This window comes from Cibotium barometz, chromosome 14, assembly GCF_041138505.1.
Source record: "Cibotium barometz isolate CiBa-2024 chromosome 14, ASM4113850v1, whole genome shotgun sequence".
NCBI lineage: Eukaryota > Viridiplantae > Streptophyta > Polypodiopsida > Cyatheales > Cibotiaceae > Cibotium > Cibotium barometz.
The window spans coordinates 19,145,064-19,157,929 of record NC_141059.1 but is presented as its reverse complement, the minus strand read 5'-3'; the positions used below and the strand labels follow the sequence as shown (position 1 = coordinate 19,157,929).

The 12,866-nt window shown below is 44.8% G+C and overlaps 1 non-coding gene across 1 annotated transcript; it reads right to left on the bottom strand.

Moving 5' to 3' along the window:
- Positions 1-12,488: 12,488 nt before the first annotated feature.
- LOC147631750 (U6 spliceosomal RNA) lies at positions 12,489-12,594 on the bottom strand. Its single transcript, XR_015267438.1, has one exon. It is a non-coding gene; the product is annotated as a U6 spliceosomal RNA (small nuclear RNA).
- Between the last annotated feature and the right edge of the window lie 272 nt (positions 12,595-12,866).

Genomic DNA, 12,866 nt, shown 5'->3' with positions numbered 1-12,866 from the left:
ATGGATGTATGTAGATGTAGATGTTTAGATGTAGATGTGAATGGAGATGTGGATGTATACATGTAGATGTAGATGTATAGATATAGATGTGGATGTGGAGGTGGATGGATGCATGTAGATGTAGATGTATAGATGTAGATGGGAATGGAGATATGGATGTATGCATGTAGATGTAGATGTAAAGATGTAGATGTGAATGGAGATGTGGATGTATACATGTAGATGTAGATGCTTCCTTTATCGGAAAGCACGGGCGATTCCACCTGGATAACTTTTTACTCTAACGTAGTTAAGAACATTTCTGATCGAGCTGATCCAATTGCATCTATAAGATACATGGTCAGATCAAGGAAGAAACTTGCACTTGGATCATTGGGATCAACGCTTTTTTTCCCATTCAAGAGGCACAGCCGTTGATTCCTATCCATAGAACAGTTATTACTGTCCGGGATTTATTTTATCTATCGTAAAAACAAAAGTTTGAGTCTCGATTTACGGATCCATCAGTCCAGCCTAACCCCATCCGATCCCAGGGGTTAGCCAGCCGCCCAACCACTGTAGTGATGGGATCCAATTAAGAATTTGGTTAGGTTTTGTCCCAGGTACCAAGGAAAAGAGTTCCAAGGCCCCCTAGCCGGATGTTCATGCAAAATAAAACTAGTCACACCACTCACACACCCAATATGAAATTGCCTTTTTCACAGATTCAACCAGTTTAAAACAATCCTTTAATAAAACCATAGTATCACTGATCACAATCTTCCAATTTATCCAATTGATTCTTAATTTCCCATCATTCCTTCATCAGAGTATCTATGGCATCATTGGCAACTAGAACGCTCAGGGGCCGTTTCGATAGTTCCTAGCCCTTAATACTCGGCAATATAATCACTTATCAAGATGGACTCTCATTGAAGATCAGCAAGATTAACCAACAGATCCATATAAAGAGCCATGGACTCATCCATTGAAGACCAGCAAGGTCAATTAACCAGATCCATGCCCGATTTCAGAAAACAACTCCAACTCTATTCCAATATCTTCCTCGACGCACGCGTGGGTATCCTAGGCGACCCAGAGCCCGAGCACCGTATGGTCAGCACCCTCTAGGATCCTTCGTCGCGCAGGTGACCTAGCGCTTCACTCATAGGCCACTTCCTTGGCCCCTCATCCACCGTACCGGAAGCTCACCATTTTAATCGCACCAAGACTGGTCAAGACCTCGGCCGACCTTGCTACGCGAGACGTCCTTCATTGACTCCCCGTCAGCAGTTGCAACTTTACCATCATGACCTTAATCACAAGACGGTCAAAATGCTCCCCCCAACATTCTTGACATAAAACAATCATTTACAATCAGCATTTACAAACAGCATTTACAAACAGTTTACAATACAATTTCTATTTTAACTTTCATTTTTCCACATTATCCCTCATCAATCTACATTACTTATTCCATATTCCATTTATATGTATACTCATCCCATCACATCATTTCCATCTCATCACTTCAGATTCCCTCACATCACATATCGTATATTCACATCCATACATCCACATCTATATGCGTACATTCACATCTACATGCATACATCTACATCTCTATGCATACATCTACATCCACATTCACATTCACCTCCATACATCTACATCTATATGCATACATCCACCTCCACATTCACATCCACATCTATACATCTACATCTACATGCATACATCCACCTCTACATCCACATCCACATCTATACACCTACATCTACATGCATACATCCACATCTCCATTCACATCTACATCTATACATCTACGGGTGGTTGCAAGATCAGGGTGCCCAGTTTTGTCGACTCAGGCACCCTGTAAACAGTAAAAAAATAGGCATTTATTTACCTTTAGTGGCTAATCTCTCCTAGTAAATGAAGGAATTTCGTTTCAAGTTCTTTTGTTGGAACATCATATTCAAAGTTAGAAATATAGTTGCATAATTTTATTAAGCATTAGATGGTCAAAAGTCCTCATTTTCTTAGGTACAAAGTCAATTATACACCCTGTCCCAAATTTGAACTGATTCCATAAAATGCTAATATCTTTTACATATAAACTCATATGAGATTCCCACTTTGTACCTTAGATCTTCACATAATATGGAACTTAACTTGATTTTTTGAGAATATTTTAAGATATCTGTCTATTTTCTTTAAATATTTCAAGGTCTCTAAAGTGTTATAATATACGCCTCTTTTTGTACCCACAATAGCTACCACTTAAAATCCTCAATCTTGTAGATCAAAAGAGTGGGTAGATACTGAGATATTAGTAGAATGTGGTGGTTAGTAAAAATTGCAAATCCAATGGTTGGATTTTTAATGATCTTTTTTTTCAAAATTCTTCCAGACTATCAGAAGGCCTGCAAATATTAATAATCTAATTAGTAAAATTACATTTTTGATGTGAATCATCTAAAACCTATAGGGACTAGTGTACTTGTAATGGTGCATCTATGGAAAAATAAATTGGATCACTCTAAGTATGGAAAGATCATTTGTTTATCATTTCATCATATTTTTAATTAATTTTGATTAATTAGACTAATTTATAATAATTTAAGTTATATTAGGTTAATTTAAGGGCAAGCGTATTTTCTATTATTTTCTTGATCTAATTTTAAGTACCTTGCCCCCCAAAATTTGCTCTCCAAGCTATGTCCCAATCCAGCATAAACTGGATAAAACTGGATACCCTGATCTTGCAACAACCCCTACATCTACATGCATCCATCCACCTCCACATCCACATCTACATCTATATGCATCCATCCACCTCCACATCTATACATCTACATCTCCATTCACATCTACATCTATACATCTACATCTACATGCATCCATCCACCTCCACATCTATACATCTACATCTACATGCATACATCCATATCTCCATTCCCATCTACATCTATACATCTACATCTACATACATCCATCCACCTCCACATCCTCATTCGAGATTGTTAATTTGTTTGTTCTTTTAATTATAAGGTTAAATATAATTATTAGCAATGATTAGTTAAATTTAAGTTATAGTTTATTGACCTCTTTACAAGATAGGTTTCTTTGGTTTAAACTAACGGTGTCCTAACAAGACATGTGAATAGATTAGAGAGTATTCCTCATGTTTAGCGTAATCAACCAACCAAATCAAGAAACATAACCGGTCATTCATGGAGTATTACAGTTGTGTGTCCCATCATCTGTTTCAAAAGTTGTAGCAATCGGATGACCAAGGGGATTTCTATCCATTCTTTGTGATGTTTATTAGTGTTTTTTGTGATTGTTATTGATATGCTTTCTTGAAATTATAGCTTAAAAGTTGTATCTTTTAATAGTATATGTTTAGTCCTCAAGAAAACATATTGTATCTTTAGACCTAATCGAATCCCATACTATATCTATAACTAAAATTATGTGGAATATTTGATAATGTTTTCAAAGACCTGTAAAGGTAAAGATCAAGATTGGCGGTCTTCTAGCTATTATGTTACAAGTTGCCCACTTGTAAACACCCACTGATCTCTTGATGAGTTAAAACCACCTATATAGACTTAAAAGTTTCAACCTACGCAATAAAGATAAGTTCCCAGGTTCAAAGGTGGAAGCTATGAAGTCTTAGATACCAATTGTGTGTGACCACTATTAGCAAAGGCTCTTCCTTACCAAAAAAGAACCTAGAAACTTGTTGCTATAAGAGCCTCTAAGCCTCTCACAAGGAAGAGGTAGGTAGACAACATACCAATAGTTTTCTCTCTCTCTCTCTCTCTCTCTCTCTCTCTCTCTCTCTCTAAAGTGGAAAAAAAAGACCAATTTTTCTAATGAGACTATAATACAAATCTTAGTTACCATACACCTAGGCTAAATTAATATAGACACACAAAGCAAGACAAAATAACTCTAATTTGCTAAGATCGTGGTCCTTGTGGATTTGATACCAAATTACAATTATATGGGAGCTACGGTGGATTAAAGCACAAATCTCAAGCCATGACTAATGACAGATAAACACAATTATTAGCAATTGAGCAAGGAGATAATCTCAAAATTTCTTTTAAAAAAAGCTAATCAAGCTCACAATAGCTTGAACTACACTATAATGTTGTCTCCAAATTGTAACCATGTACATAATTTAGAGCTCTAAGAAGGTGAGCATCTAGACCTGCATTCTTCTCCTTGATTTATTCTATCAAATCCCCTCTTAACAATTTCTCCATCAACTCCCCTGCATTTTCTCAATTACCTAAAATCTCTCAATCAACTTGATTCTCTCCCAATCATCCCACATGGCTAATGAATTTTACCTTTTTCACCTTCTTCTCGACTCATCTTCAACCTTCTCTCTTTTGATTACATACAATAACCTTTGAACAATGAACCATCCAACAAGTTGAATCAACAAAAGTTCCATGCTCCCCCTTAAACACACAATGTGGCATCACCACTATTTCAACATATACAAGCGTCGCTTATCTTCTCTTTGTTACTTGTCAATTTCTTTCTACTCCCTCAACATCTTAATTCCCAGCATATAAGGCGGTTTTGACTCAAGCATGCCATTACATCACAATCAGATCTCAAACATTTTCTACACATTGAATCTTTCAGAAGTCCATAGCAGCCCCACAACCTTTGAATTTTTTTAAAAAAAAGCATTTTTTATGGCAGCCCTCATTTGCTCACAAGGCCTCGGCCAACTTCATGGGAAATTGCATTAGTTACAACAGGATTAGACTTATCCATACAATCACAACACCTAATCCTCTACCAGTAAAAACTTCATTTAGCCTATGCTTAAAATAATATTTTCTTAGGAGTCACCTTCTCTCAAAAGGTCCAATGCTCTCTTCTTCTTTTTTTACGTGTGGTTGGTTTTTAGACGCCGGTGGACTACCCCTTTCGGAGTGACTCCTGTCCCTCGAAGGACGGTTGGTTTTTAGCCTCCGGAAGCCTTCGGAAGTCTCCCACACAGATAGTGGATGGTCAGATTGCGTTCCGGAAAGGAACTGCATATTCCCGCTATGGCGAGCTTTGGCGACGAGAGAGAACCAGAACCATGGGACCAGAGTGCACCAGGCAGCCCAGCTCGGGCACCCGGCTTGAGTGTACAAGACATGTTCCAGCAGATGATGCGAGCAATCGCAGACCAGACAACCAAGTTGGATGAGCAGAAGGCGCGGATTTTGGCTCTGGAGGAGCGTTCTCGCTCTCCAGCGTCGCGTTTTCCATCTCCTCCTCCCTCTCCTTCCGTACCCCAGATACCAGATCCTCGTCACAGGGACCCTCTCGAGGGGTCACAGCCGCAGCCAAGCTCCTTGCTTGAGATGCAGATGCGTGCATTGGAGATTCGACAACGAGAAGACGAAGCCATGCGACGAGTGGAACACGAGCGTTACCTCCGAGCTTTGGATGCCAGATTGACACCGGCGGCGCCCTCAAATCATTTTCCCAAGAAAATGAACTTCAGTAAGTATAATGGTAAACTCAATCCCACTACTCTGTATTCATGGTTACACCAATTTGAAGCTTACTTTGCCGCAGTTAGGAAAACAGATATTGACAAAGTGATCTTAGCTAGTTGGTACTTGGAAGGTGAGGCCATTCCTTGGTGGACTCAGTGGGCTTATGCCCACACCAGAGCAGGTATGGCAGCTTATGTGTGGGACGAGTTCGTTCGTGACCTTAAGCAGCGGTTTCTACCGCCCCACTACCTTGAGCGACTCGAAGACGAGTTCAGGGGAGCGCGTCAGAACGCGCAACCAGTCCTTCAGTTTGCCAATAAGCTTTCGACCTTGTGTCTGCAATTAGGCTTATCTGATACGGACAAGAAAGGGCAGTTTTTGTATGGCCTGGACACGCAAATCCAATGGGAGGTGCGTATGTTTAGGCCAGCCACCTTTGAGGACGCACTCTCGCTTGCGCAGAGTGCAGAAATGAAACACAATGGTGGCAAACCCAAGACTTCCCAGCCGGCTTCTCCCAAGGCTAACGCCTCGGGGGGCAAAAGCCAGAACTAGACGGGGTCTTCCCCAGGACAGAGCCCGGGAGCCTCTGGCTCCAAGAACTCGAACAATGCGTCTAAGCTTACTCCAGACCAAAAAGCGGAGGCAGGCAAGACAGGTGGCAAGTTGAGTGCTGAGGAACTTGCTCAGTACAGGAAGGAGGGTAGATGTTACTTTTGTCACACAAAAGGACATACTTCTCGGGATTGTCCGAAGAAGCCTCCAAAGGCCGCCGCCGCCTCCACAGCTTCCGTGGTGAGCACAGCTCCCACACAGACCCCAGCGGCTACCCCTAGTTCTTCAACCCCTGGTGCTTCAGTTGGAGCAATTATTAGCCGGGAGCTCGAAGATAAGCAGAAGGGCGCCCATGACCAGGAGTATGAGCGCAACGAATTGCTCAAGTCCTTTGGCTACATAGGTGGCCAGAGAGTCGTTGTCTTGTTTGACAGCGGCAGCACGGAGGATGTGGTCACGGAAGAGGCCGCTAGGCGTGCCCGTTTCGAGCTGACTCCGGTGGACAAACAGGTTGAGGGTTTTAGCACAGGTATGACAACGAGCGTCAAGTATGAAGCTCTAGGTTCTAAGTTAGTAATTCAGGGCATAGAGTTTGTGCGTGACTTTATGGTTGCCCCTCTTGTAGGAGCTGACATAATTTTGGGTATCCAGTGGTTTCACAAGTTTCTTCCTGATGTCAAGTGGGACAAGCACACGTTCCAGATCGATCGGAATATGTCAAACACCCCGGTGACCATTAAGTGTGAGCCAGGTATTCCAAACTTTCCGCTCATAAGCCACTTGCAGGCTAAGCGAGCAGTCAGGAAAGGCGCACAGTGTGCGATGATTTACATCCAGACAGCCCAGACGGTGGCCAGTGCTTCCGAGAAGTACTCGGTTCTCCATGAAAAGTTCCAGAAGATTTTTCTTCGGGACAGTCTCCCTCCCCAACAGCTCCCCCCGTCCAGACCGGAGGATCACAAGATTGACCTCCTCCCAGGCTCGGAACCCCCGAGCAAATTTCCGTATCGCCTTTCTAAGGCAATGGAATCGGAGTTGGACCGCCAACTCCAAGAATTGTTGCAAGCTGGCTTCATCCGCCCCAGCGTGTCGCCATTTGCAGCACCGATCTTATTTGTCAAGAAGAAAGATGGGTCTTCTCGGTTGTGTGTCGATTATCGTGCACTCAACAAGCTGACTATCAAGAGCAGATTCCCGATGCCTCGAATTGACTATATTCTCGAGAGGCTGAATGGAGCTAAGGTGTTCTCCAAACTGGATTTAAAGAGTGGGTACCACCAGGTTCGGATTGTTGAGGGGGACATCCCCAAGACAGCTTTCCGTACAGAACGGGCCCACTATGAATTTGTGGTTATGCCATTTGGATTGACGAACGCCCCAGCTACATTTAACCGCATGATGATGCGTATTTTCCGGGAGTTGATTGGAGTGTGTGTGTTCATATTTCTCGACGACATACTCATATTTTCAGCTACAGTTGAGCAGCATGACATTGATGTGGAGAAAGTCCTTAAGTTGCTGGAAAGCAACGAGCTCTATATCAATGAAAAGAAGTCAGAATTTTATCTGTTCCAGGTACATTACTTGGCATATATAATCAGTGCCGAAGGCATTCGACTTGATCCGGCTAAAGTGGCCGAGATTGTTAACTGGGAAGTACCTCAGACTGCTTATGACATTAGATCATTTGTGGGTATATGCCAGGCATATTCCACCCACATTGACAAGTTTTCTGATCTCTCGACAGACCTCACCGATCTGCTAAAGGGAGTGAAAACAAGGAGGCAAAAGATTCGAATGACTCCACGGGCGTTGAAAGCATTCCAGAACCTCAAGGTGGCTTTGTCAGAAGCGCCTTGTTTAGCCCTTGCCTCGTGGGACGAACCATTTCAGGTGATCACCGATGCGAGTAACATCGCAATTGGAGGTGTATTGCAACAGAATGGTCATCCGGTAGCTTACATGTCTCATAAGTTACTGCCCGCCGAAAAGAACTACTCAGTCTATGATCGTGAACTCCTAGCAGTCATACAGGCCTTGAAGCATTGGAAACATTTTCTGTATGGCCGTGACTTTGAGGTCCGCACTGACCATCAGGCATTGCGCTGGATTCAGACGATGCCAAGTGCACAGTGGAGTGATCGACAACACCGCTGGAGTCAGATATTCCAGCAGTTTGGTGGCATGATTGAGTACCTTCCAGGAAAGGCCAATCCAGTGGCCGATGCTTTGAGCAGGAAGGGACAAGTATCTGCGATTCAGACCACTAGACTGGACCTTGTTGGTACAGGACTAGAAGACATGAAGCACACGTACGCGGATTCCGAGGAATTCGGTACTCAGTGGGAACAACAGGACCATGCCATTTTCTAATACGCGATGGTTGGCTTTACTACAAAGGCCGACTATGTGTCATGAAATCATTCCGGGCAGCTCTTCTCCATGATGCCCATGACGCCATTACAGGTGGTCATAGGGGCATGAATTCGACTCTGGAGAAATTAGAACGGCAATACTATTGGCCAAAGATGAGGCGTGATGTGTTTACATATGTACAACGCTGTGACATTTGTCAAAAGGTGAAAGCTCCTCGTGGAAAGAAGATAGGGTTGTTACAGCCTTTGCCAATTCTTGAGGGTCCTTTCCAAGACATTTCAATGGACTTTGTCACAAATCTGCCTCCCAGTCCGAGTAAGCGTAATACACAGTGTTTAACGATTGTTAGGTTCAGCAAATTTGTTATGCTTATTCCTTGCAGGGCCAATGTGACCGCCGAGGATGTTGCCCAGCTATTCATTCGGCATTGGTACCCGATTGGTGGGATTCCTAGGACCATAGTGTCAGACCGAGATGCCAAGTTTACCAGTCATTTTTGGAGGGCATTGTTTGATAATTTTGGTACTAAGTTGAATTTTTCCAGTGCATTCCACCCACAGACAGATGGCCAGACAGAGATATACAACCAGTTGGCCTTTGATGTGCTGAAGTGCTATGTCCACGATCAGCAAGGTAAGTGGGAATCGTTTTTGCCTTTAGTTCAAGCTGTTCTGAATGACTCTTTTTCTTCAGCTATTGGCAGGACTCCATATGAGGCAGCGTTTGGAAGGTCTTTCGAGTCGTTGTTAACCAGGACTTCGTCTTCAGTACCGGAGGCGAACAGAGTGACGGAGTCTTACCAGGAGATCCTAGAGTCCGTCAAAGACAGATTGGCTAAAGCGCAAGAGGCCTACACTCGACAGGCCAATAAAGACCGAAGGGACATGACGTTTTCGGAAGGAGATTGGGTATATCTTCGGATTATGAAGCAAAGATTGAAGCAGGTGGGCAAGCGATGCCCAAAGTTGTCTTTCAGGAGCTTCGGACCATTTCCCATCCGGAAAAAGATTAATGAGGTGTCTATGCAGTTAAAGCTACCTCCGAGTTGGACTATGCACGATGTATTTCATGTCAGTTGGTTAAAGCCATATGCAGGTCCACCCCCTTCAGAGGTCAAAGACGAAGCAGAACCAGACATCATTGATGAAGCAGAAGTAATGGTTCCAGAACAGATCCTTCTGCACCGTTTCAAGCATGGCTCAGGCCGAAGACTACGACAGTTCCTCACGAAGTTTCAGGACCGAGGAACTCATGAAGCGGTATGGCTCGACAAAGAATTTTTCGAAGACTATCCGGCATTATTGACGGATTATTTGGAGGCTATGGAGCTTCCGTCAAGTTAAGCAGAAGGGGATGTCACGTGCATCCCGCACTTGGATGCCACGTAGACATTTCTGTACAGAAGGTGCAGGACCTGGGATGGTGAACTGGTCCCATGTGAGCCCAGTCCGGGACGAGTCAGCCAGGGATCCATCTCAGTCGTCCGAGGTCAGGTGTGCATTGTCCTGCACATGAAGCAGTGCCAGTCCGCGCTGTGAGTCTCCCTCTGGAATGATGTCAGATGTGCTGAGTATCTGGTTTGCAACTGGATGCCAGGCCTCTGTAGGCATGTAGGTTTGCATGTAGAGATGTGGCCAGCCCATAGGGCTACCCCAGTGCACTTGCACTTGTAGTATGGGCATGGGGGAGGTGTAGAACCACCCCCAAGGGGGCCAGGAGAGCCCAAGTTTTGCCCACCAGCCAAGGCATGGGGTTGGAGGGGCTGTCGGCCAGCTGTACTACTGCTGGACAGGCAGTCGTCTGGGTCCAAAGCCCTAAACAGCAGGCGGCCAGGTGTAGGGAGCTGTCCCACACCTCTGCGCAGCATGCCCAGCAGCCAGGGTGCTGCCCAGAAGCATGCGCAGAATGGCCAGAGTATTGCCTAGTGTGAAAGCAGCAGTTATTAAAGTGTGAAAGTATTTTATTAAAATACTCAGTCGTGGAGCTTCCTGAAGCCAGCCGACTGGATGAAGGGAGGGGTATAAAAGCCCAGCCAAGAATTCATTGTAGTCATCTCATAATTCACCAAGAGCTCCAAGCATTCAAGGGCCAGGACAGCCAAGGGTTTGCTAAAGCAAAGGGGTGAAGGACTAAAGGTCAAGGGCAGGTTTTCCAGCCAAGAAAAGGTCAAGTATTTTGTATTTGTTTTTAGATTTACATCATTCTAATAAAGCAAATACACCATCCGTGGTGGGGGCCCTACAGAGGGTAATTGGGACCCAATACTGTGTCCTCTCCATCTCCCCCTTCTCTCTCTATTTTCTGCACATCGTCTTTCAGTTTGTGCGTTAATTCCGTCGCGAAAAGAGTGCTGTTTTCTGAGTTTTGAAGTACCGATCCTTCTCCGAAGCCTCCGCATATTACAGCAATCCATACCAAGCTCAAAATTTTTGCTGCTGGTTAAACCGGACTACAGGTTTATGGAGGATCTAGTATTTCGCAAGTTGCTGCACGGCTCAATGCCATGCCTTTGGCAGCTCCCTTTATTCATAAGATAGGATCAGTCAACAAGAAAAGAAGGCCACACTCGTAGGCTGCATGAATAAAGCGAGAGAACTGAAGTCATTGTAATTTAGTGCACAAATTTTTGGATCTTCAGACCTTGCTGCTTGAACGGGGTTAAAGCGGGCTGAAGATTTATCGAGGAGGATGTACTATCCAGCAAGGGTTGCACGGGTCAATGCGTAGGCTAGAGCACAAAACATTCGAGCTGCTGGTTGAACCAAGCATGGATTCCCCCTTCCCCACCGGTATCTCGACAGGCCCTGCGCGCAACAACACTGGGTCACTTCGAGCGTAGCCAGCTCTATCAAGGGGCTGTGTGTCCCCCTCGACAAGATAAGGGTCTGGCAAAAACTTGTTTTGAAGCCCCAAGCGCGCACGAGGTAGAGATACTCGATCGCAGCAGAGGACCCGTAACCACCTTGTGGGGTGGTGTTGCTTGCAGCTGTCACACTAGAAGAAGTAAAAGATCGGCCCATCTCACTACAAGACCTTAAGCAATGCAACGGTTGGTGTCTACCACATTTTCATGGAAAGAAGGAAAAGATGATCCTTGTTTGCGGGGGCGAAGGGATGCGGATCCAAGATGAGGAGGACAGCATCCCTCGTCGCAACAAAAAAAGGAGGGAGGGAGACACAGCATGCCGCCGAACCTCCCTGGGTAGTATCGAAAGGAAAAGATCATCGTTGCTGGCCTGCGCAGGGATCGGAACCTCCGCTGGGTAGGGCACAAGCGGCTCCGCTCCGGTGGGCAGCAGACCTCTGAGGAGGCTGCGCTGTACGTCTAGGGCAGGATTTATCATAATAAGAGCCTAGGTCTAACGCGGAACGTCCGCCTCCGCGCGGCGGGTAGGGCTAGGCCCCATCATGATCTCCCTTGGCGGCGGCGTACTTCCAGAGGGAGGGCACCTAAGCCCCAAGTAAGTCAGTGAGTCAGTTGGGCATGGCCCTCTGTCCCAGTTTTACACACCATCCATGCTGGCCGGAGCCCAAGCCTAGCAATCCAGCGGACCCCCCCTGCAGCCGCCATATCAACAGCATGGCCGCCGGCCTAGCATATCATTTCATGGTAATTTTCAAAAAAGAAAGAAAGAAAAATTTAAAAGAGTCACTCTCGCAGAGTCATGGCAGCGCTTAAACAAGCTTCTGCAGCGTGAAGAAGAAAAAGATGTGCCAAAATAAGATACACGTAATGTATATATATATATTAGAAACACCACAGAATTTACCTTAGCTCTCTGCGCTGCGCTGCGCTTCGCTTATGATATGATCATGTCGGCCATGGTGGCTATCGAAAAACATTAGCTCTCTGCGCTTTGCTTCATGATGGGTGGATGGATATGGTGGACTCTGGACAGAAATCTATTCGCCTCGTCGCCAAAACATATATTATTCTTGTCCAGCAGCAAAAAAGAAAGGAAAAAAACAAAAATAATGGAATGGAGCTCTGCGCAAACCCCCCTCCATTAAAAAAAAAAAAAAAAGGGGCAACACAGAGAGGGGGAGAGAGAGAAAAAAAATTTGGACCATTTCTCGATTTGTGCGTGTCATCCTTGCGCAGGGGTCATGCTAATCTTCTCTGTATCGTAACCATTTTATCAGATGTCCCCGAAGGAAAGACATAGGATGAGTTCCCTCTGCGACCTCTATACTGCTTTTCATGGCGTGGCTTCCATAGATGTGGGGTAAATTGGCCGTCTACCCCTGACACGTGGCGCGCTTCTAGCAGACGCCACGTTTTACCATGACGAAAATGGCTGCTTCTTATATAAATCGCTTGATCGAAAGGCAACAATATAGCCTAGGAAACCCTTAGCAACAACTACTAGCACACACCATGCCATACCATACCTTTGCAGCAGTTTTCTCCATCGTGCACCACAAGCCCTTCTC